Below are 24878 nucleotides of genomic sequence, written 5' to 3' on the forward strand. Positions count from 1 at the left end.
TACTCCTATCAGGTCCTTTTTGCAGAAGTTTGACCATGAAGGAGCTCAAAGGGAAAGTCAGATGAAGTTATATGTAGGAATATTTTTTTTACAAATACAGAGTTTTAAGTGATTCTGAAATTTGAGGTTTTTCAACAGTTTCTTCCCTGCATGCCGTTCATTCAGCTGTAATAAATATGTATCTGCTCAAAGTTAGTGCTATATTTTTTCTTAGAGAGGATTTGGTTTTAAAAATGAAAATTTCAGCTTAGTTTGCACCTTTTAAAAATAGTAAATGCCTGCAAAAGCTATTTATCTCTCTCCCCTGGAAAGATCTTACTTGTTCTAGTTTAATCTCATTTTCCTCAGAAGTTAGATTTTCCAAGTTAAATGATGATGAATGATAATTATTCTTAATGAAACTTCAGTGTGGTGTCAGTAAGTTAGGCAGCATAGGATGTGGATAAAATTGTTGTATCTGATTACTGTATTTTAGTAATTAAGATTAGCACTTTGCTACTTTTTAGAATTCAAAAGCCTTGTTCTGTCATTTTGCTCTTGTATCAATTCTGTTGAAGATTCTCTCTCATTCTATATCCCAATGAGTACATTGTGAGAAAGAAATTACAGAAACCTTTGAAAACATTGATTTTCAGAATCTTGCAATTTCCAGTAAGGCTAATTTTAATGACCACAGAGCCATAGGTCCTACAGCTGAATGAGTATATGGGTTACACGGTCATAGGACACTCAAAAGCTGATAGCTAAAAAGTTATGCTTCAGTGAATATATTAATTTTTCAGATTTTCAGAAAGAGAATTACTAAAAGAAGATTAAATGTGTCAAAATATCACTAGTAAAGTAATTTCTTTCAGTATGAATAAACTTGAAATAGGGCCAAATAATACAAATGTGGTAATAGAAATATTAGCAAGAGAAAAGCATCCGGTGTCTTCTCACATCCCTTGCAAGCTCCCCTCCAGATGCTTTTCCTTCTAGGAACGTGTATTCATTCAAGGAATGTGAGATCCCCTCACATAAGCTTCAAGAAAATCCCTGAAGTAACTTAACATTGTATTCCTGTTGTTTTTTACATCATGATTTATTTTGCATGGGGGAAATTTTCTTTGATAGTTCACATTCAGGCTTATAAAATGATAGGCTAATCACAAACTTTTACATTAAATATAAAATAAAAATATTATTTCTCATTTTGCAGAAATTCTACCTTTTACACAGCGAGATATTTTAATGATGAATGTCAAATTAGAAACGTTCCTAGCTTTTTCTAGATACATGTCAGACTAGCCTAGAAGGAAACCAGGAAAAGTCCTACAATGACATGTGTGGTTCCTGATATATATTAAAAAAATGATGCTCATAACTTAAATCTCCTCTTGCAGCTTTCAAAGTCCTCTCGTCTGTTCCTCAGAACAATTCTGTGAGATCTGGAGGACCTCATTTAAAGAAAAAAAAAGTGTTTCAGGAGCGTTACCATTTTTCCATGGTCACGAAAAGTATGTTACATTTAATTCTTCTGATTCCTAATGTGCTTTTCTTCCCTAGTATGAAAGGATAAGTGAGTGCAGGATCTTTGTAACCAGATGTCCTGGTTCAAATTCTGCTTCCACCATTAACTAGCATAATAGGTTACTCAAAGATCTTTTTTTCTGTTTTCTCTAATGGTGAGTGGAGAAAATAATGTTACCCAGAAAAGTGCTATTTGGGTTCAATGATATAACACTTGTTCAGCATTTTAATTTGGCCAGACCAATTAACCTGTAAATATTAACTATCATTATTCCCAAACAATTTAAATTTTACTTATTAAAATAAGTTGTTTCTAAATTCATAATCTGGACAAGAAGATATCTTGACTTTTGAAATGGGATATGTCTTTTCCACCCTTTCAGTTTTTCATTTCTTCCTCTAACCTACCTTGATTAGGATGTGTAGGCTGTCCTCAAAAGAGGGATAATCACCACACCTTTGTAATTCTCTATTTCTTATAGACTTGGAACTTCTAAAATGTAGTTTTACTATCAATGACGATTTTTGAAAATGCCTTCTTTTCTGCTTGTTTACCACGTGACTTTAAAAAACTAATTGTAACAATTTTTAGTAGAGAAACTATTAGTAAATAGGCACATGTCTGATTAACCCAGAAAGAAGCCAGGAGAAATTCCAATAAATATTTCTTGAATTTAATGCTATCCCCACCACTCATATGTTATATTATATGTTGGTAGTACAGCTAACACTATCATATTTGAGGTGGAAGTTCTAATATATCTCGATCATTTTTTGCCTTTATGTAGGCAGCTATTGCTATACTTTCTTTCTTGGATCCCCACTGCATAGTAAAAATTCTAATAACATAATAATGATGATAATAACAGTGACAAATATTAATTGAGCATCAGTCAAATATGAGGCACTATATTAGGAATCTTCAATATACTGAGTAATTTGATCATTGTACAAATTGAGGTAAGTGTCATTATGATATTTTACAAATAAGAAATTTGAGGCTCTACAATATCAAGTACTTCACTCAGAGTCACACTGAAGAACTGGTACTAACCTATCACTAGTGTTAGTATTGTTACTGTAATTGCATCGTGATACTGTGTGAGATAAGACTGGGAGGAGAAGGCAGATTTTTCCATAAGTCTGACTTTGAGAAATAGAGACAGGGAGAGGGACCTGTCTTATCTACCCAACTGCCTACATAGTTTCCAATTGACCGGTCAGCCTGACAATTTTGTGAACCCGATTTAAGTAATGAACAAACATTATACTGAAAGTTATTGCTAAAAAGTTATTGAGATCTAAATCCCAACCTCTCTTATTTGTAGATTAGAGTTTCTGAGTCACAATGACTATGAATCCCCTCATGACTAACAATTTCATTAAGTGGAATTATTTCTGAACTCATAGTTCTGGGTGAAATCTATTTAAATGCATTAGTTTATGAAACAAAGTAATTAAATTCAGTATTAATGAAGAAAAAGTGGAAGGACTCTGTATACACTAGAATTTTAAAATAATCTCCCCTAGGGCATCTGGATGGTTAAGTCGGTTAAGCATCCGACTCTTGATATCAGGGTTGAGTTTGAGCCCTGCACTGGGCTCCATGGTCGATGGGGAGCCTACTTAAAAAAAAAAAATGGGGCAGCCCCGGTGGCGCAACAGTTTAGAACCGCCTGCAGCCCAGGGTGTGATCCTGGAGACCCGGGGTCAAGTCCCATGTCAGGCTCCCTGCATGGAGCCTGCTTCTCCCCCTGCCTGTGTCTCTGCCTCTCTCTCTCTCTGTCTCTATGAATAAATAAATAAAATTAAAAAGAAATGTCCCCTAGACTGGAAAGAAAATTACTGGGATGGAAGCTGGTGACTAAATTAACATACATACTATATTAGAGCAATGAAATTGTTCTGAACAATACCTTAATGGTGGGTACACGTTATACATTTATCAAAATCCATAGACTGTACAACAAAGATAGTGAAGTATATTGTAAACTGCTGACTTTAGTTAATAATAATGTATCCATATTGGTTCATCAACTGTAAGAAACATACTACATTGTGTTAGCTAGACAGGCTGTCCTAAATAAGAGATTTATTTTTTCACAGTTCTAGAAACTGGAAGTCAGAAATCAGGGTGCCAGCATAGTCAGGTTCTGATGAGAGCCTTCCTTCCAGTTTGCAGGTGGCTGCCTTCTCACTATATCCTTCTGTGACAGAAAGAGTTTTAGTATCTCTTCCTTTTCTTATAAGGGTGCTAATCCCATCATTAGGGCACCATCTCCTCTGATCTCATCCATCTCAACCTAATTATTTCCCAAAGGCCCCATCTTTAAATACCATCACATTGGGGGTTAGAGCTTCAACACATTAAATTTGAGGGAGGTGCAATTCAGTCCATAGCATATATTAATACAAGATGTCAGTAATGGGGGAAGCTGTGCGTGTGTGTGTGGTGAAGAGATATATATGGGCACACTCTATACCATTGGGTCAATTTTTCTGCAAGCCTAAAACTGCTCTAATTACTAAGTCTATTAATTTTAAAATCTAATTAATTAATTAATTAATTAAAGACTATTTATTTATTTATTAATGAGAGACTCAGAGACAGAGGCAGAGGGAGAAGCAGGCTCCATGCAGGAAACCCAATGTGGGACTCGATCCCAGGACACCGGGATCATGCCCTGAGCTGAAGGCAGATGCTCAACCACTGAGCCACCCAGGTGTCCCAATTTTAAAATTTTAAATACATAGTCTAGGACACAAGAAGAATTAAATGAAGAAATGTAAAGTGCATACAAGATGTAGCAGTTTATAATCCCTATAAATAAATGTTTTAAGACAGTATTATTTCAAACATTTTTTCCCTATCCTTAGACCACTTGTTCACATTTTGAAGCTATAGCAAACCCCCCAAATGTTCACATGGAAGGGGATTGGAAAATAACACCAATTCTTATATGTGACTTCTAGTAATGTAGTGAAAATGGCCTTGCCAATTTTGAAATAACTACAAGCAAAGACTTCAACACCATCATTTAAGTGAGTGCCATTAACTAGATTTTAAATGACTAACAAAATGATTTAACTTTGCTTGAAAAAATAACTGGTGCAAAAATGGGTAAGCTATTTACATATATAACTGGTTTGCCCATGCTAAAGAAAATCTATCGGAATCCTCTGGCTGATTCAGTTACTCTTCTAACTTATTTACAGTACTTCAGATTAAAGGATTTCAGAAGTAACACAAGGAGGTTGTAAATATTTAAAAGATACCTTAGATCAGCAATTCCTGAGGTTCTCTCTGTTTCAATTTTTCCCTTACACTTAAAATGAAGATGGGGATTGTCATAAATATTCATTTCATGAATATCTTTCCACAAGTCTCTTCCGACAGCGGAAGCCACCTGCTCTGAGCAGTCTTCGTGTGCAAAATGTATTAGAGGGAATTGGCAAATGCCAGAAGGCAGGGGTGCCAAGTGTTGGATGGCTTCTCCTTCCTCCATACAGCAACTCCCAAGGCACCTGGGCAATGAACACTCAGAGAAATGATGGCTGCTGGGCCACTATATGATGGTTTCCCTCTAAAATGCTTTCACAAACTTACATTTACTAAAGCATCTCTATATCCTCTGGGATGAAGAGTGGCTAAAAGATACATGTTACCTTCAGAAGAGGGCACTTACATAGCTCGACCTCTGATGTTTTGTTTGTATTTGTGTTAGGATGAAAACAAGTCTAAGTCTGGCCAAAGTAAAAGATAATTTAATGTTAAAATTCCAAATAAAAATTTGTCAGTTATCTGTTTGTTAAGCTTTTTATATTTTGATTTTCTTTCTTTTTTTCATAATAACCATTCTATCTTAATTATGTATGTTAAAATATTTTCGGAGACCAGCACAGTTTAAATTTTCAGTATAGGCTATAACACATTATTGCATTACATAATTGTTTTTATATTGTGTTATGCATCATAGTATCCTATAGTGGGATGGACACAGGATGAAATCACCATATTAGCATCCTGTATCTAACTAGCCCTGTCACTTTCTTACCTGTGTGCTTGGGGTAAAAGGTCAGTTTGTCAAAAAACATAATTATAGGATAGCAGGTACATATTAGTTGGTGTTGGATCCTTCATGGAGCCATTTTAAAATGAACAAATAAGCTTACCTGTGAAAGTTCTTTGTGAAGAATAAAGTAGTATGTGAATATTAGTTATTAAATATGCAGCTAGGGATCCCTGGGTGGCGCAGCGGTTTGGCGCCTGCCTTTGGCCCAGGGCGCGATCCTGGAGACCCGGGATCGAATCCCACGTCGGGCTCCCGGTGCATGGAGCCTGCTTCTCCCTCTGCCTGTGTCTCTGCCTCTCTCTCTCTCTCTCTCTCTCTGTGACTATCATAAATAAATAAAAAAATTAAAAAAAATAAATATGCAGCTAATTGCAATGTTTAATTATCAATGGTATGAGCCATCTTTATTTTTAATTCATTGATAATTTGAAGCAGTGTAGAGTCAAGCCAAAACCTTGAAAATATTAACCCTTCTGTTCATTTAAGACAAGAATGGCATAATCAGAACTCCTTAGGGAAAAACTAGATCCCTCTGTTTTCATCCACTTTCCTTCTCAGTCCTCACAGACTTCCTGACATTGAATATGATGCCTTGACTTCTATTTTATAGGCTGGAGAGCAGATTAAGATACAGAACCATGTGTTTTGTCCTGGTTAAAGGTGTTCATATTTTATTGATGCCATTGATGTATCTTAAAAACTAGTTTTTTTTTCAAAGAGCTATATTTCCAAAATAACATAAATAAATTAAAATCATCATCTGAAGTTACCTTTGTACATTTTAATGTTTCTGAGAAAGTGTTGTATAATTGTTTTAGAATATGAGAAAGAAAAAATGACAGATAGGTAAAACCTATTCTAGACTTGTAGTTTTCAGTGTCACTTTCAATATTAATTTTTAAAAATTAAGCTGAAATAGATTGTTATAGGAACAATCTTACTAAAACATGATCTCAGTTTAAATATTTTAAGGTAAATTAGTTGGTTACATGATGCTTAAGGATTTAGACTTTAATGAAACACATTTCTTTCAGATTTTATTTATATGACACATTTTTTCATTAAAGCTTAGTTGCAACTTTAATATTGTTACAGAATCTTAGGACTGTTTAGATTTCTTTAGAGTTTGCTGAAAAGTTTTCTCCATTTGATAATTATGAAACTGGTTAGGATGTGTATGGAAGGTGACCTCCCTTTAGATGCAGCCAAGGCATTGAGAAGACCTTGTGAGCATGCTCAGGAAGCACAATGGAAAGTTAAGTACCTTTCTCAGTGAATGTTCACAGAGAGGCCACAACTGAACACTAAAATCTTCATTTCAGTGCAAGCCCAGGAGCTTCTGGAAGTTGACAAGCCTTTGGAGAGACTCAAAGCTGGATTTTAAATTTTGAAATAGACGTAATATTACCTAGTAGGGAAGCCTAAGCAGTGTGTGTGTGTGTGTGTGTGTGTGTGTGTTTAAAGATTTTATTTATTTATGAGAGACACATAGAGAGAGAGAGAGGCAGAGACACAGGCAGAGGGAGAAGCAGGCTCCATGCAGAAGCCCGATGTGGGACTCGATCCTGGGTCTCCAGGATCATGCCCTGGGCCAAAGGCAGGCGCTAAACTGCTGAGCCACCCAGGGACCCCTAAACAGTGTTTTTAATTAAGGGGATGATATAGAGGATTGTTTATTCCAAGTTGTTGGGTCAATGCTTATATGCTTCATTTGGGGATATTGGCTGGTATAGAATGAAAGTGCAGCAGTCCTGAGTTAACCTGTGCCCAGATTGTTCTGCTATAAATCTCATCATTGCCAGAGGAAGCAGCTATACAGTTTCCACGTAGAGCCCACAACTCATGTAGACATTCATATATGTTGGTTAGCCCACTAAATTATCATACCAGAGGGAAATAGACTGCCAAAGGTTGATAAATTTATATCTCGCATCAACTACAATGATGAATAATGGTGCCCTCTGCAGCTTGAGACCCTTACCTGGCTTGAGATTGGTGATTGTAAGTTAAGAGCAGGGGTGGAAATAACAGGCAGGATTTCAATAACAGACTGAGCTCATGTCAAAAGTCATTACCTGTGAACTATCTGTGTCCTTAGTAGCAACACATCTTCTGGATCAGTCTTCTGAGCAATAACAGCAGAGTTCTCGTAATCAAGCCCATGATGGTAGCAGAAAATCTTACACAGAGCTTTTGAAAACAAAGGCAACCAAAATCCCTGAAAACATTCTGAATTAGCTTCATTACATATGTGTTTGTGCTTTTGGGATCAGGTGTAGTTCAATTAGCAGAAAACAGTTATGCAAATAGCATTTAAGTAGACCTTATTGTGGATTTTTAATCAATAATTATCTTACCTCAGAGAAATCATATCAGCTGCAAATATATATGTGGTTTAATCACAATTGTTGGCATACTGACCAGCAATGATTGCGAAAGTTTTGAGGAAAGTCACTAAGGGAGGGAAACATAAAGGGGTAATTTGGAATGAGCTGAATTATCCCCTCAGCTGTGAAGTCCTGACAAAGTTAAAGGAAAGCTATAAAACTTATTCAGAGGATGTCATGGGTCTTGATAGATTGGAGTAGCATTCTTTTATGAAGGACTAATGAGAATCCATTTTTGTCTGAAACAGAAAGTATGGTTTAGGGTTTATCTATTAATCACTGTATTTTCCTTTCAGTATCAGTTTTCATGGTATTATTTATATCTGCTACTGACTCTACAACATAGTTGAATGGTAACTTTCTGATTTTACTCATATTTCTTCCTATTCTTGATGATATCTCTATCTTACACAAACGAGAAACTATTCCTTAAGATAATAACCTTCTTTCAAATCAATACTTCAGCTGTTTTGCTGAATCTTAAATTATTTGATGCTATGCTCTATATAATTTCATCTTCTCTTTGTAAAAATTTTGTGTGATATTTGTTGGATATTTTATATATCTGTCTTGGATTTAATGAGCTGTTTTGCTTTTTGATGCAATACATTGAGTCTGGTTCCAAAATCCTTTTCTCCTTTCTTTTACCATGGCTGGAATGTTACTAATTCACATAGTAAACGTGGGTTTATATAGAAGCCTAGATTTAGCTATGGATTGATTGAATGCCATTTTGAGAAATACAGTTCTGAGTAACAAACAGCTAGGTACCTTGTATTCTGTATTCAGAAATTTTTAATTTATAGAATTCTGATACAAAGACCATTTGGTAAATGCATTTTCTAAATTTCTTAAATATTCACAGAGTCAGCACTAGCATGAATTTATAAGAGGCAAAACTTCAGTATCGGATTTTTTCCTAAATTACATTTTTATTGTAAGGAAAAATTGTTTGTTGTGTGTTTTTTAAAAGATTTTATTTATTTATTCATGAGAGACACAGAGAGAGGCAGAGACACAGTCAGAGGGAGAAGTGGGCTCCCCTGCAGGGAGCCCAATGTGGGATTCAATCCCAGGACCCTAGGATCACAACCAGAGCCGAAAGCAGATGCTTAACCACCGAGCCACCCAGATGGCCCAGGAAAAATTGTTTGTAAAAGATAAAACAACTCCATTTTAGGGAATGTCTTCCAACCCCTAAAATCTGGGGTTATAAAAAGAACAATTGATACAACAAACATTCAAGCATTTTCTGTCAGAAATCTCATCTGTTTTTCTGTATTCTTGCCTAAATCTTCAATATTGCATATAGCCTTCTTATGAAAACATGTTGAAATTATTAACTATTTTTCCACTAATTAATTGTTTCATTAGTTTTATCTTATATACATGTCCATGGAAAATTAGTTCTATGAAAAAATATGTACATAATTGATTTTAAGATACCATTGAGTATTAGATGCAGCATAAAGATTAATGGTGTTTTTGAAGAAAACTGTATTAAATAAATATTGATTGTGAAATAATCAAATTTCCAGAAATGTTATATTAAAAAAAATAGACTCAACAAAAATAGTACCATGTTATTTCTACTCAGTGTGTATATATATATTTCCTCCTAGTTCTGATAGTGTTAGGTAATCATATATTCAGTCTCCGTATATATATTGGACTAGGGTAACCCTGAAAAATATCAAGCAGGCTTTAAAACAAACCCCCTTTTATGTCTGTTCCATCTCCAATCAGCACAGCCTCCCAACCTTGCAGTTGTGGCTGTCTATAGGATAGTACTAATCTGGCATCATCAGAGCTTTTGGAACCTGGAGAACTGTTTTAGCTGTAGGGACAACACTGATATCAGCCTGGCAGGAGGTAAGTATGAGATTCTGACTATGAGTTTGACATCTGCTGCATCTTTGTACAAAAAAACCTACAATAATCTACACCCTCAAGACAGTGCTGGATGTCACTGATCAATTACAGTTGCCAGTAGTGAGCAATTTATGAAGGTCTAATCAATCTCAACAAAGATGGGATAGGTAGGTAACGATGGTAAGTTTCAGGAAAATATCTGAAGATTTTATAAAGTCCATATTCCTGCAAGGAGCCCCAATTACTCCTTCTACAGCAACACCAGTGGAAATGATTCCTATATAGATCACACTGAAGACCAGCTACCCTTCAGTGAAAGTCTAAATACTAATGCCTAGTCATACCATTTTAGAATGAATAAATAATTTACAAACCAAAAAGGTAAAATAATTACTGATTTTACACTATGAGAAGTCTTCAGGAAATTGTCAAATGTCTGTAGTGTCTTTTTGTAGACAACATTATGGGACTGAACCTACCCATTGGTATTCTGATTGTCTGTGAACTGGTCAAGAGCTTGAAATATACCAAACCCATACATTTCCTGGGGACCAAGAGTCTTTGTGGATAGCTGCAGAAACTATAGCTGCTCAGGACAAAGTCAAGAAGTTAAGGCACCAGGAAAATGACTAGCACAGGGAAATTTCTTCCAGGGCACCTGGGGGGCTCAGTCTGTTAAGCATCTGCCTTCAGCTCAGGTCATGATCTCAGGGTCCTGGGATCAAGCCCCACATCAGGGTCCCTGCTCAGTGGGGAGTCTGCTTCTTCCTCTCTCTGCTCATGCTGTCTCTGTCTTCTCAAACAAGCAAACAAACAAACAAATAAAATCTTAAAAAAAAAAAAAGAAATCCCTTCCTATGTACTGCCCCGACATCATCATGCATCTCCCTTTGCATGTCCCATTGACCACATCTGTCAGATTCTGAAGTTGGAGCTGCCAGTGGGAGAGTAGACACTCCCATTCTTATTTCTTTCCTATTTTATTTTTAAATTTATTTTAATACCAGTGTAGTTAACATACAGAGTTATATTAGCTCCTCCAGGTATATAAATATAATGATTCAATAATTCCATATACCTCTCAGTGCTCATCAGATATGGAAATGCAATTCATGGAATAAGAAATAAAAATAGGGAACAAATATATGATAATGTATTTAAATTCCCTAATAGGAAAAAGAAAATTTGAAAAAAATTATTCTAACCTTATTAAAATGATAAGATCTAAAACATCTTTTAAATTAGTTTAATGTGGGAAACTGCAGTGTCTTGCCCAGCTTGGTTTGCAGGGATAGAGATAGGAAGGCATGTAAATTGCTAAAATCTCCTGTAAATTCAGCAGTGTCTGTTATGATTCTACCCTTCCCACAGTTCAGATTATTACAGAGGAAAAATCATTAGTACATAAAGATATATGTACCATGCTTAGTACTGTCAAGGAATATGAATACCAATTAATAAGGTAGTAATTAAATAAATGATCATATATTTGTATTCTATGATAGCATGAAACTATTAACACAAAAGTGTTTTATATATAATTATTGACTTGAAAAGATTATGTTTTATTTTTTAACGGGAAAAATCAAATCAGGATAATTATGGTATTATTCATTTTTATTGATCAAAAAGAGAAGAGGAAATATATATGTAATAAATTTATATAAATACTTGGATATACTGATCTAGCACAGGAAACTTATGTCAAAATACACATAAAATTGTTAGCATTACTTAAGGGTAACGGAGTTGAAAGATGCTTACTTTTTTCTATGTATAATTGAAATATTTAAATGCATTATTTTTGTAATTTTAAATATCTTTTCATATGATTTGAACTAACAATTCAGCTTCTCAGAAGTCATCCTAAGAAAATAATTGAAAATCCAGGAAAAAAATATAAGGCAAATATCTTCATCTATATTACAAATGACTACTAAATTGGGAACATCCTCCAAATCCAAAGAAGACTGATTGAATCATATTGCAATCCTAAGTATGATATTCATGGGCATTAAAATTGTGCCTTTCAAAAAGCTTTTAATGATCTTAGAAAATGGTTATTTATATATATGTATATATTTAAAGATTTATTTGAGAGAGTGCGTGTGGCACATGAGCAGGAGGAGAGGCAGAGGAAGAGGGAGGAGAGAGAGAAGCCTTAAGCAGACTCCCTGCTGAGTGCAGAGCCTGATGCTAGACTCTCAGGACCTTGAGATAATGACCTGAGCTGAAACCAAGAGTTTCAGCCAGGTGTCCCAGTTATGATATATTAAATAGAAAAATAAAGACAACCATTGCACACATAATAATGCTTAAGACACAGACACACACATCCTTATGCACATGCTCATACATAACCATACATGTACATACAAAACGGAAAACAATCTGAAAGTTAAATATTGTGATGAAATATTTTGCTAGGATTTGGATTGATATCATTTTAACTTCACTTTTTAAACTTTTCTATAACTTCTGAAATTGTTGTAAAAACATCTAGTGATTTTTTTTAGTTTCTCAAAAGAAAATATAGGAGCACCTAGATGAGTCAGCCGTTTAAGCATCTGCTTTTGGCTCAGGTAGTAATCCCAGGGTCCTGGGATGGAGCCCTGCATTAGGCTCCCTGCTCAGCAGGAAGTCTGCTTCTCCCTCTCTCCCTACCACCATCTCCCCCATGCTCACGCACTTTCTCTCTCTTGCTCACTCTCCCAAATAAATAAATAAAATCTTAAAAAAATACATAGCCAACATGAAAACACCAGAATAATCAGAAATTTAGTGAATTGTTTAAAAGGGAGTTGATTATCCTTCCAAAGTAAAGTTTCTGATATCTGTATAAAAGAGTTAATTATTTCACACATTTATGCACTATGGTTATTATGCAGAAAACAAAATTGAGCATACAAACAAAACCCAATAAGGTTTGTTTCTGGTAGACTGAATATAGAGAAAATCCTGAATCTAAAACTCAGTGAAGAAAAAAAAAACACTTGTTTCATGTTTAAATCATTATAAACATATAATTCATGAAATAATTTGGAAAGATATAAGTTCTATAATAATAAAAAGAGGTTGTGGCTCAGCAAATCTGAGACAATAGGTTAGGTTATTAGCATTGAAATAAATTAATCTTCAAGCAGCAAATATTTCCACTTTATAGCTGATAGTGTGAATCTTTCAGACCTTATTTAATTCAGTATAATTGTAATCTAACCAAATATTTGGATAATTTGAGAACCTGATTTAATAAAACAGCCTCTCGTCCAGTAAGTATTAGTAATACATGTGTTTTCACAGTGGTGTAGCAAATTTATCTTCCTAATGATTCTGGTTGAACCAATGTCAGAACCCTGCAGATAGTTTTTGGTGGAAGAGCATATTACTTCAACCCAGCTCCTAGAATTAAGAAAGATTTAGCTAGAGATTTTGAATTTGCACATAATCCACCCCATGAATCAATAACTTAGTATGTAAAATGTGCAGTGCCTTCTTGTTTGGGTTAGGCAGGGCAATCTAAAACTTTTGCAGAGATTCAAAGAGCAAACTTAAAAATGATCATTAATTCCAAAGGAAATAATAACATACTTTGTCAAGTCTTACATATACAAGGAAGATAGACACAGTATGAATAACATCCTAATCATTGCTAGATGAATGTATTAAAATAAAAGCAATAAAAATGTAAGCAGTGGAAGAAACAAACAAAAATATTGATGATCCACTGACTAATATTATTCATAGGAAGCACAGTTTTTTTTTTTTAATATTTGGATCAGTTTCTTACACAGTATTCCCATTTTAAGTGGATTTGTCTTTTTTTCACAAGGGTTCAAGAGTCCTTTTAATACTTTCATGATGTGGTAAATAATAACGATCAATATTGATATGCATTAGATCATCTACATTACTGCCATTTTCATTTTTGAAAAGCCCCAAGTATGGTGCCTAACTATTAAAGAAAATAGATGTTGTTAGCAAAATTTCTGATGAGTATATGCAAAGCTATCTACACTTAATTCATTATTAGTATTTAACATTTCAGATTTGGCATGGACATTACTTACTGTGACAATCATGAAAAATAGTGGTATTTCACTATATAATAGAATCATACAGATTTGCCATCTTTTTTTTTTAAGATTTTATTTATTTATTTATTTATTTATGAGAGACACAGAGAGAGAGAGAGAGAGAGAGAGGCAGAGACAGAGGCAGAGGGAGAAGCCGCTCCATCCAGGGAGCCTGATGTGGGACCCAATCCCAGGACTCCAAGATAACACCAGGGCCTGAAGGCAGGCACTAATCTGCTGAGCCACCCAGATGTCCCTAAATTTGTCATCTTTTAAAGATAATAATGTTGAATATGGCTAACTTTATACAGCTTAACATAATCTTTATTTCTCATGAATTCTCAGATTTGTGTTTACATACATCCTGGACAGTAAAATTAGGCACACTTAGGACAGCACTTCTTATTTTTTTTAATGAATAACTTAATCATATATAAAGCTCACAGTCCTTATTAGCTCAAGCTTTATATTTTCTGTGTCTCTGCTGGATAAGAATAAGAGTCTACCCTGAACAAAAACTCTATTTTTTGTTATTAAGTGACTGCAATTTATTTTTCCTGCCCAAAATATACTCATGTGCCAAGCAAGAGAGACATTAAGTCTGGCCTCAGTTCTGCACCAGAATGCCTGGAGAAGCTGGGGATGCGATAAAAGTTTTTATATTCCCTGACTCCCCAACTCTTCTAATAACATACTGGTTAATATAAAAGGCCTGCAGCAGATAATTGGTCAAATTTATTGTTCTATTGAAAGATATCATCCACAGAAACTTGTGAACAGCAGCAATTGAGCAATAGATTTAATAATTTATTGAATAATAAAATAAAAGTTGCAGTTATCTAGTGATTACCCTTTCCCAAATTTATTTTCCAAAATACAACCTTTGTAGAAAAAAGTTACTATTTTTTAAAAGATTTATTTATTTATTTTAGAGAGAGAGGGCATGTGTGCACATGGGTGAGGGAGGGAAAGGGTGTGAGAGAAACTTAGCAGACTCCTCGCTGAGCTTGGAGCTGGATGAGGGGCCTGATCTCAAGACCCTGAGATCATGACCTGAGCTGAAATCAAGAGTCAGATGCTCAACTTACTGCATCATGCAGGGGCCCCAGTGGTCACTTTTTATTTTGGAAATTGAAAGTTTTCACTCAGAAAAATTTAGTTTACAGTATGTGCATGTATCTTTCCTCTTCCCTTCCTTTTTCTTAACCTCTTCTGTCTCTCTCTGGGTCTCTGTTTCTGTCTATTTCTCTTCATTTTAATGTCCAAGACAGTTAAAGTAAACCAAATAATCTTGCCTACTGGTGTTTTCAAAATGGTGAAAAATTTACATTGCATGAAAAATGTAGTAACTATTTAATCGGTGTCCAAACCTACTTGCCTAACACCCATGAGTTGCTCTTCAACATTATCCTGATCTCAGTAAAGAAACCACAGAATCTGATGGACCCTATTAAACAGTCTGTTTATAGCAAATATTTATCTTTCTTATTCAACTTCTAATGACTTAACAAACTGAAGGCAATTGTATTCATAATTTGCTGTTATTTTCACTCTTAATATATTTGGTGAAAAGTAACAGAGAAACAGGACTTGAGTTTTTCCAAGTAGATTGTGTGATAGATCGTTCATTCATTCATTCTTTCATTCATTGATGAACCTCAATCTCTCCTATAGGTGAAAAGATCTTTAAGGATCTGTGTGAGCCAATTTGTGGTGACTAAGAAAGTTGTCAAACTGACAAGATGAGCACAGCCAACAAAGTTATCTTTCCTTGTGTATCAATTGGTTTAAATTTGATTTCCAGATCAGCTAATAGAAGATAATCTACAGAACCAGAAATATAAACTAAGTGTCACACTAGTGAGATATTAAAAGGGACATGATTATTATAATCTGATATTTTGTAAAAAATTCTCTTTTGAGATATTAACAATATATATTAAGCCCCACAAAATGGATTATATATAAATTATCTGGTTTATTAAATCAGTGTTTATATTTATAGTCGAGATAATTTAAACCCTTCGAATAGTTTTTCAGGTAGATTGACTTTTATTCATTTTATGCTATAAACTCAAAAGAGAACTGCACTTTCTCAGGATGTGTCAATTAATATTTTCTATTTAAAAAAAGGAATAATTTATAGAATAAGAATGTCTCTTTTAATATTTGCCTCTGTGTCACATTTAAATTCTCCCCTTAAAATTCATTTTAAATATGTTTCTCAGTCAAGTGACTGTAACAATAATACAAATTTAACTACATTTCAACAACTTTAACTATTTGTTCTTTAAGCAGTCTTTAACACAAATCACATGCATTGAAAGGACCGTTGCCTTCTTTGAGCTTGCCATTAGCCTATTTGGAAATGTCTTCTCCAAGTGGAGCTGGAAATACATATATGATGTAGAAGCACCTGAGAGATTTACTTTATTCAAAACTCTCAGGATATAGAAGTCATGACCCCGGTATTGAGCTGTTTACCTTTCATAGAGAGGATAATACGAATACCAATAGATGTAAACATGCTGCTTACTTTCAGGTCAGCTAGGGGTGGAGTGACTAAATAAGATGAATGGGTTCAGGGTTTTAACATGTTTATCTGTAAGCCCTTTCCTAGGAGACTTTATGTCCTTGCACATGATGCTAACCTTTTTTCCAACTCAATTAATGGGATTGATTTCTTCATCAATTTTACCACAGCCCTGAACTAAATTCCTCTCTTGGCTTATTTGTTTGCAATCTGTTGTCTTGGTTTCCAGTGGATTTTGCTACAACCCCAAGCCTCCAATTCAGTCACTAGAGATAAATTATGCATATCAGTACATGCTGACCAAATTGTTTTTTATTAAGCCATGATTTTGATCGTCGACTCATGTGCTACTCCATCTTGGTAAACCTCAAGGAGATTTGTGTGTGTGTGCTTAAATTAAAGTAGGCCTAAATTCCATGCTCCATTCATCATTTTCCAAGAGTCCTATACTAATGTTACATATTAACGAGAACTTTTAATGACTTTTTTTTCTTTTATCGAAAACTCTGTCCCCTCCTTTTGGGCCTAATTCTGGACCTTTGATCCATACTGACACCTCCTGAGAGGATGTTTAACTATTTGACAAGGTCCCTGGAGCAGTGCTTTACAATCGTATGGTTTCACTAATAGTGTTATTAAATTAATCTAATAGGCCATGAATACTGTTTGAAATTGAAATGGAATATAATATCAGATTAATATCATAATTTTTACATTTGTGGAATAAACATAGGAACTGGGAAATTTTCAGTACGTTGTGTGCTTGCCTGTGATAAATGTATGTTATTTATTCTGCTTTGCATTTGTGATGTTTTAAAAGAGAACAAGGTTTCTCAGGCGAGAGTCATCAAATGGATCCATCTAAAAGGTAGATGATGATGATGATGATGATGTTAATAATAATAATAACAATAAATTGTGGGGTAACATTGCTTAGATTGGCTTTTGTAAAACACATATAAAATCCGTGAATATAAAGTGTAGGAAAATATCAGTTCATTTTAGTCTTATATAAATGAAAAGCTAAACAATTGCAAGTAAGACTTGAAAACTAAAATAATAAAGTTTAAATTAATAATATTAATGCGGCACACACAACTGCTTTCTTGAATTTAATCTGATCAGGCAAGATTCATAATATAAGGATATATTAGCATTTAAAAATTTTCATTTGCTATTGATTTTATCTTTTAATTTTAAGAATATTGTCTTGAATCATTGTCCTGGTCATTGTAGTTATTATACCCACTTACTGTGACTTTTACTACTAACCACCTGCTATAATTTGGTATGTTCTAGGAAGAGTGGCAGCAGTTTGTACACTCAGAGTTTGTACATGGTACTTATTGCAGTTCTGCAGATCTCTCTTTTTTTGGATTTAGCATGCTTATACCCTCTGTATACATATATCTTCATTTTCTGATTACCTTTCTTCTATTTAAACTGAAAAAAATCTTTGTTTCATACCATTCCTTGACCTCATTTGACCTTCCCTAAGACCAAATGCAGTAAAAAGCAAGAACAAAGGTAAATGTAAGCAATAAAATCCTACTGCAAACTAGGATAAAAGAGGCTCATAAGTAATCCAGAACATGATTAGATTTCATTCCTTTTTAACTTATATTTGAAAGAAAAACACATAATTTAAAACCTGTCATTAGAATCATTCAGAACATATCCATGGATTCAAGTTCATAGACCTCAATATGGAATACTTGCCCTAGAGAATTCCTCCAACTTTTTTGATTGTAGGTGTGTGTGTGTGTGTGTGTGTGTGTGTGTGTGTGTGTGGCTGATGTGCCTCAGTTACCTATAGAAAAATAATCTGTGATAGCAAAAATATTGAAGGAAACAGAATGGTAACAATGTATGAACTTATAAGTTCAAAACCCTATCAGTTATCATAAAAATATATTCATCATTACAAAAAATATTAAAAAAAAACAGATTCCATCACCAACACAAGATACCAGTTATGACCTCTTAATAACCAAATGTTCTTTCTATAATTTAGTAGAATTCCAGAAATTTGGGCAGCCCCGGTGGCGCAGCGGTTTGGCGTCGCCTGCAGCCCGGGGCGTGATTCTGGAGACCTGGGATCGAGTCCCGCCTTGGGCTCTCTGCATGGAGCCTGCTTCTCCCTCTGCCTGTGTCTCTGCCTCTCTCTCTCTATGTGTGTCTCCATGAATGAATAAATAAAATCTTAAAAAAAAGAATTCCAGAAATTTGTATTTTCATATGTACACGTTAAACTTTATGAGATATTTAAGTATTATTTGGCAGAACACTAAATTACAATACTAAGTAAACTCCCCAGTTTTAATTTTTGAATTCCACATTGTATTATTCTTTTAGCAAGTAGCTAGTATAGTCCTCAAGTGAATGGAAAATGTATGAAACTAAAATGTGTATCTGGAAAAATCCATTTGCATTTATAGGAGTCCATGTGGGTAGTAAATTATACACAAGGAAATCCTACACTGAGAGTTTAAGTATAAAATTAGGAAATGTTATAAATTTACTAACCTTAGGGGAAGTAAAGAAGATTATTCTACTTTAAAACATAAAATTGACTTATATGTAACCAATCAGTTCTGTAATTAACACAGCTAATAATAGATTAACATAATTTAGGAACCCATCTGATGCAAACAGGAAAATAATTATTTTTAAAGTAAGTACAACTTTTAAGATTGCAACTAGGAATATAGTTTGTAAGATTATAAAAGGAAAAAAAACCCTATGTTTCTAAGGCAACTTTCTGAAATATCTTTTGAGATAAATCATATGAACAGTTAATATGTTTATTTTTTAAAAAAGATTTTATTTATTTATTCATGAGACACACACACACACACACAGAGGCAGAGACATAAGCAGAAGGAGAAGCAGGCTCCATGCAGGGAGCCTGATGTGGGACTCGATCCTGGGTCTCCAGGGTCAAGCCCTGAGCCAAAGGCAGACACTCAACTGCTGAGCCACCCAGGTGTCCCAGAACATTTCTATTAAGTAACCTCTCAGCTGGAAAAAAACTGTGTTTGAAAGCAATATGTATATTATAATTATATATGGCTCTCTTTTATGTATCTTTTAGGCATTTTTTATTTGTTTTGTAATAGAAAAAATTTTTGGAGGAAATGAGCCATCTGGTCCTATATTTATCCATATTGGAAATATCCATGGATTACTACAAAACTTTTAGAGAGGTCATTCCATATATTGTTTTATAGAGGATGATTTTAAAATATTAATATTTTTGAGCAAGTATTATGTAGGAAATAACATTGCATAGAATATCTCATTTCCTTATTTGTCAGAGCTTTTAATATTGGATCACATTGCTTTGCCTTCTTGATGTGACTTTACTTGGAAAAGAGTATATTTACTTCACAAGTAGGATTTTTCCCTTAGGCTTATCATTTCAAAATAAATAACCCTATTCCAAGAGAAAAACGTTTCTTAACTATGTAATATGTTGTCAGACTATGCCAGGATGTAGGGGAAAATAACAGAAAAGTTATAGTTGCTTGGCATTTTCAAATTGTATCACAATTTAAAAATGATCTTTAAGGAAGGAACTTAAAGAACTTGATGGATAAGGATGTTTCAGTTGGGAAAATTAATGGCAATTCTGTGTCTTTTGGTATTTATGCACTCTAGACAAAAACAAATCTGTTTTTTCATTTTGTAAAGCTTCAAGGACCATAAACAAATGATTTAATATTTCATGACAGTTCAACCACTAAATTCTAACCTGAATTAGAGATTCTCAGATCATATAATGGATTACAGATTAATATGACCTGGGTCACATACACTTCAGAGTACAGGATAAATTGTAATATTCAGTCTAGGTTTCAGAGTTTTGCACAGAAGATATTTTTCCAGGATGTTCTGTTTGGAGCCTAATTATGACAGCTACATTTTTGCTTACTATTGGTCAAACACATTACTGAATTTAATCTTTATAAAAACTTTCTAAGGTGGGTAATATATTTTTTTGACAGATTAGGGAACTGAAGGAGTGTAATAAGGTTAAACTACTTACCATACATAAGTCATATAACTAGCAGGTAGTAGATTCAGGGTTTGATTTTTGACGATTTCAAACACTTACAATAACAGCCCTTTTACTTGTGAAGTGATTAGAAACTGTGAAAGTGCAGTAGGTCATTAAATCTAATTCTAAATGATGTTTAGATCTGACTTCTTGATGTTTAAGTGATTAATACTGACTGATTTGGGGAACTATTTTATATCAGCAAGTATGAATTTCTAAAAAAAGAAAAAAAAACTGGAATTGAATGAAAGGGTAGAGAATCCTTAACATGTATTTAATGCATTCCACCAGCATTTGTATGGATCCCCTAGAGTATACAAAGGAAAAAGGCATTAATATTAGATATCTATTACTGTGTAACAAAGTACCTAAAAACTTAGTTGCTTTAAACAGCAAACATTTATCACCCCACAGTTTCTCTGTGTCGGGAATATAGGTACAGCTCAACTGGATGCTCTGCAAAGTCTCCTAAAAGTTACATCAAGGCTGGAGTTGTGGTCATATCAGAAGGCTTAATTGGGGGGAAGATCTGTTCTCAGTTCACTTGTGGTTGTTGGGAGCTCAGCCTCACAGGTTGGTGAACTGATGGTGCATTTCTTCACTGGCTGTTAGCCTGAGGCTGCCCTTGGTTCCTTGCTATGTAGGCTTATCTCTCTCTGTGGCAGCTCACAAGTTGACAGAATAACAGGTGAAAAAGAGTCTGGAGGAGCAAGACTTAATTAAAGTCTCTTTGTAATCTCATATTGAGAGTGTCATTTTATCACTTTTTGTGCATTCTGTTCATTAGAAGGGAGTCATAGATGGTCCCATAGGATTACATAAGGGCATAAATACCAGGCAGGGATCTTTGGGGACAAGGTGAAAACATTCTATCTAAGCAAGCAATAATTGTCAGTTGTTGGTTACTATTTGGCAAATGAATTAAGAGTCTTAGCATACCTTTTATCTCATGGGTTTAATCTATAAGAATCTCCCCAAAAGAAATGATCCTTATCCAAGAATAATTTTTAATTGCAAAAAATTGAATTTTCAATAAAACTAGATTGAATACATACAGAATAGATTGTACAATACATTTATATGTGTTCAATATGTAAATAAATAGTTTAAATGTGAACATTTATATATTTTACTTAACATTTTATATATATATATATATATATATTTATTTATTTATTAAACTTCGTTCCAGTTTTTGTTCTCATGTTAGTTCCTGAGAGAGGACTTCTGTATCACATTATAGCCCTAGAAACTTAGGTTAGATCATAAAAGTTGAATTGTTACAAGAAATTTTAAAATCCTTATTTGAGAAAAGTATTAACTTACTATGCTTTATTTTTTTCTATTGCTTTTTTGTAGTCCGATATTATATTACCCATGAATTTACATATGTTTTTGATATTTCCCTCACCAGAATGTGAGTTTCAGGATGGCAGGAAGTTTGTCTGCTTTGTTCATTCCCATGTACCAATCATCTAGAGAAGTCCATGGACATAGATTTAAGAAATAGTTACTCAAGAAACAAATGAACTGCATGCACAGATTGGAACGTAGGAGAAAATACCTAACTAGCCTCAAACCCATAGCATGTTTGATAAAGAAAGCTTTCCCATAGGAAGTAATACTTGAGCTAAAACAAACTGGAATTAAAGGAAGGGAAGGTCCTGAATCTATAGTCATACCAGTCTGTACATATATTTGATCTTGCCTAGAAATTCATGATCTGGGTGACATGAAGAAGGCATTCGGTGGTTTCTAGTTTGACTAGGGAAAATAAAGATGGGGAAGAAAGCAACTTAGATGTTAAGGCAAGAAAGTATTTGGAGTGGGGAAATCATGGAGTCAAAGCTAGATTATGAAGGAAGTGAAGCCAAGAAGGGGCTCATGATGTGGAAAAAAACTATAGAGTTAAGGGATTGAAAAGCTCAGTGAGATCAAAACAGGTAAGAGAATTGCATTTTCGATATTATGATTAAAACATGAAGCATATTTATGGTGAAAAAGGCAGAGTGGATCATGGATGTGTGTAGCTACAGTAGTAATGGAATCTCTTTTGAGTTTGTTCTAAAATATTAAATTTATAGATTTAATGAAAATTTATAAATTTCTTTTAGAAGTATCTATATTTAAACAAATTACTAACTATATTTCAAAAATAAGTTGAAATGCAATGGATATTCATGACATTTTTGGATTTTCTATGTCCTTTTACTTCTGTTTATCTTTGACTGTATTCTTATACATCCTGTAAGTCCATGTCAATGATTCAATTTATTACTATTCTTCAGAGCCTATTTTATGGTATGAGAGATACAAAGATAAATACAATGAAATCTCTTCTTTTAATAAACTGTTAAGATTAATACTAGTTAAGACAGGCAAACAACATTTTAAAATGTTTACATTATTTTGGACATGCAAAATTAACAGATGTCATACCAGTTGGGAGAATCAAGGAAGATTTTGGGAAAATTGTATTTGAGCAGCATTTTGAAGAATACATGGAATTTTATCACTCATCTAGGAGAAAGTGGAATTTCAGAAGGGACAAATACCTGCGAGAAGGCAGTGGAGATAATCAGATGTGGCAAGCATGTGGAAAAAAGTGAGCAGTGTGTATGGAAGTAGGGTATAGAGACATGGAGCTATAAAGGTAAATACACCTTAAATATGGGATATAGAGACATGGAGCTGCAAAGGTAAAATCAAGCTGCAGGAATGAGCTTAGACTTAATGGAGTCTCTGACAGTTTTCATGATGGTTAGGGGTATGATCAACAAAATGTAAAATGGGTAAGGAAGCAAGAAGAAGGAAAACCAACAAAAGGATTATTGTAACAGTTCTGCGAAGGAAATATAAAATCCTGAAGTAGCGTAATGGAATTATGAATGGAGAAAGGTATATACGTGAGAAATATATGGTGATCTATAGTCCTGATAAGTTGTGATGGTGATTGGAGAGCAGGACATTAAAGATAACTCCTAGGTTTGAACTCAGTCAGTGAGGGTACTTTAACAGAAATAGGAAAATCCATGGAAAAGTAATGGGCAGAATGAGTTTGATTTTGCCCGATTTAATTTAAAATGTTACAGGTAAGTCAGAGTGGGAAAGTACAGTGCACAGTTGGAAATTGATAAAGGCCATACTTACAAGTTTCAGATTCATGAACCATCTCAACAGAGAGGAGAGTCAAAAAGCTTCAGAATGAATGAAGTCAATTGGTACAGAGCCGAGAGGGCTAAAAACAGAACACATCTTTGCTAAGAGAGATTACTGTTGAAGATTGAAAGAGGAAAAGGAACCAGTACCAGAGTCAACCAAGGAATGTTTGGAAAGAAGAGGTGAGTGATGATGATACTATATCACCGGAAGACAAATGAGGAGAGATTTCAAGAAGGAGGGCATGAGTGGTGATTAGAAGGTTAGTAGTAGTTAGGAGAGAATAATTTCAACATAATATTCAATATACTCATTCAATAGAACAGGTTCATCTTGGATCCTGATTACAAGGGATACATTTGAGGAGTAAATGAATTTTGAGTAAGCAGAGGCATCAAGATGTGCTCTATTTCCATAGTTTTGGCAGCAAAGTAAGGGGACAGATGGTGTGGAAACTTGAAATAGTTGTATCACAAAGAGGAAATGAAGAAATTGACCATGTTTGCCGCCTAAAGAGCAAAGAACTCTGAAGTATAGAGGAAAAGGTTGAATATGGAAATGAAACTAAAAGGAACTAGGAAGTTTAAAAAAGACAGAAGTCAAGAGTCCAGATTAAAAGAGAAATTGTTACAAGAAGGAAAATCATGGTCATTAGATGATACAAAAAGTGAAGTGGACATACCAGAAATATTTAGGTTAAGGAAACCCTAGTTGTTTGAGCACAATTATAGGAATCAGTAAAAAAATAAAATAAAATAAATAAAAAATAAAAACCTACTATTTGTTTAGGGATTACTATTTGCCAAGAACCATACTTAATAGTTTACCTGCACTAACTCATTTGATCTTTCCAAAGCTCTGTGCAGTAGGTTCTGTAAAAACCCTCGTTCTGAATGTAGGAAGCTGAATCTTTAGTGATTATAACTTGTTCGAGGCTCTCAGTAAGAGACAGGTTTGTGAATCAAACTCAAGACTCTATGGCTCCAAAGTCTTTACCCTTGATCGCCATGCTAGGTGGGTGGATTCAGAACTTGAGGTGATAAGGGATTTCTCAGTGGCTATGGTGATTCACTCAGACGACATGGCTCAAAATGTATTGTATTTAGCGTGGTTTTGTGATTTCTTCCAGTAGAATTTGGCAGTCTTAGGACAGACAAGGTCGTAGAGAATTTCAGGAATTGCAGGATAAATATTGCAAAAGGACAAAGGAGA

The 24878-nt window shown here is 34.3% G+C and overlaps 1 protein-coding gene across 2 annotated transcripts in view; it reads right to left on the minus strand.

The window, feature by feature from the left end:
• Positions 1 to 24878, minus strand: part of OLFM3 (olfactomedin 3) — a 192919-nt gene that overhangs the window by 73521 nt on the left and 94520 nt on the right. The window contains exon 1 of one of the 2 annotated variants that reach the window (XM_077905641.1): positions 7658 to 7772. The exons of the other annotated variant lie outside the window; for it this stretch is intronic. The gene's annotated coding sequence lies outside the window, so the exon portion shown is untranslated. Of the gene's footprint in view, positions 1 to 7657; positions 7773 to 24878 lie in introns of those variants that run through there. 2 annotated transcript variants of the gene reach the window in all.

Source organism: Canis aureus, chromosome 8 (genome assembly GCF_053574225.1).
Source record: "Canis aureus isolate CA01 chromosome 8, VMU_Caureus_v.1.0, whole genome shotgun sequence".
Classification (NCBI taxonomy): domain Eukaryota; kingdom Metazoa; phylum Chordata; class Mammalia; order Carnivora; family Canidae; genus Canis; species Canis aureus.